This window comes from Ursus maritimus, unplaced genomic scaffold (genome assembly GCF_017311325.1).
Source record: "Ursus maritimus isolate PB19 unplaced genomic scaffold, ASM1731132v1 scaffold_235, whole genome shotgun sequence".
Lineage (NCBI taxonomy): Eukaryota > Metazoa > Chordata > Mammalia > Carnivora > Ursidae > Ursus > Ursus maritimus.
In genome coordinates this window covers 1-2123 of record NW_024424842.1, presented here as the reverse complement: position 1 = coordinate 2123, position 2123 = coordinate 1, and positions in this window count along the sequence as shown.

Below are 2123 nucleotides of genomic sequence, written 5' to 3'. Positions count from 1 at the left end.
GGGGGGTGAGGGGCGGCTGAAGAAAAAGGCAAGGGAAGCCGCAGCGGGCGGCGGTAACAACACAGACTTCAGAGTCAGACATCGTGAGGTGGGGCAGAGAGCCCTCTAGAACCTCCGTCTCTCATCGCCAAAGGGGGCACATGGCGGGGGGCCTGGAGGCCAGGCTGTGCCCTGTGTGAGCCCCTGTGCTGAGCACTGAGCTCAGGGATCGACGTCTAGTGGGTGCTCCGTAAAGGGTGACCGGTGTTGCTGTTTGCTACTAAACGGAGCACTGGAAAGAGAGTCCAGGCTCGTGCTTTGGCAGACACAGATCTGCTGTGTGTCTCCTAACAGCTCTGACCTCAGCAAGGAGGGGCTTGGCCAGGCAGACCCGCCAGGCAAAAGCTCCAGGTCCTGACACAGGGAGGGGGGAAGGTTGGAGAAACAGAAGCCAGCACAGGAAGGCAGGGAAAGTCGGGAAACGGGCAAGGTCCCCGCGGGAAGGGTTCGGCTCCTCATCGAATCTTCCACCCCACACACTGGAGTTAAGAAACCGCAAGTCGATGACACACACCACAGATGTGGGCAGCCTTGGGAATGTTTTTTTTTTCTTTTCTTCTTTTTGTAAAAGATCAATATTCATTCTTCATGAAAATAGATTTTTAAACACCTCAAATATACAAATATCACTGATGCATACACATCCCAGAAAAGCTGAGGTACACGCTGCTACAAGGAGGGGAACAGAACACGGGCTGGCTTCCCGCTGCCCAGCGGGGCCTGGCAGGTAGCTGGCCACTAGCCAAATCCCACAGGGATCCCAGGGACAGCACTGGGGCTGTCGGGAGGAGGTACAGAGAGGGACCATGGTGGACAGCTTCCTTGGGCCCTCGCCGGGGGTCTCCCTTCCCAGCAGGCCCATGGGAAAGGCCTCTCCAGCCACGGACTGCTGGGCGCACGTCATGCTGGGGGCTCGACATCTTGACATTTCCATGGCCCCAACGTGCCCTACTGGCCATCGGTCACTAGGAGGAAAGTGCCCAGCTGTGTCCTTCCCAGAGAGGCCGACTCCAGAGCGGCTGGTCACCGGTGAGGAGACACCTTTGCCCCGGAGACCCTGGCCCTAGCCCTGCTTATTGGGCCTCAGAGGTTAGATCTAAGACCAGGAAAACTCCGTTTAAAAAAAATCTGTCCATCTGTATCTGAAAAACATATTATTAGCCAGAGGTGGACAGTGCACGACCAGGAGACCCCCAGAGACCGCATCTGGGCAGAAGGGGGCCTTGGGCCCAGCACTTCCTGTGGGGGCTGGGCCCCTGAAAGTTCCTTCTCTCGATGAGCCGCCAACACCCCTTGTGCTTTGAAGACGCTGAGCAGGCAGGGCCCGTGCTGGAAGGAGACCTCTCAGGAGGGGTCTATGGGGCCTTCCCGAGTGGCTCCAGCTGACTCCTGGCCCGGGGGACAGCTGCAGGCCGCCTGCCCACCTGCCCCCACCAGCTGGTTCGGAGCCCCAGTGACGTCAGAAGAGGCAGGAGCCGCGCAGGCTTCGGGCCTGGCGCAGGTCGGCAGACAGGGAGCGGCTCATGTGCTTGGTGGTGGAGCGGATGCTCTCGGCGGCCTGGACGGCTCGGGTCAGGGCCTTGTTGAGCTCCTCCAGGTCCTCCAGGTGCAGCTGGATGGAGGGCCGGGGCGCCCTGGCCGGTCGCGAGGGGGCCATGGGGGGCCACTCGGCGGGGGCTGGCTGGGCCGAGCAAGCGGAGGTAGGTCCTGGAGGCACGTAATACCTGAGGGGAGAGGGAGCTGCGTTCACGGACCGCGCAGAGGGCTGAGCAGAGCACCAGGCTTGGAATGCACCCCGTTCTAAGCCCCGGCTGGTCCCTGGCCCCGACGCTTGGGGGCTCAGTGTCCTCAGCTCTAAAATGGGAATCATAAACAGCGACTTGAGAGATGTGTTGGAAGGATGAAGGATGAGAAACAGGAGGGCCTGACCCAGATCAGGTCCCCAAAAACGGTTAGTTCAATCTCCCCCGTGTACTCAGTAAATATTGTTCGATCCTACACTATGTGGTAGCCAGTGCGCCTGGCCCTGGGGTTACACTGGGAACCGGCTGCCTTCTTGGGGCTTCTAACCTGAGAGTCAGATC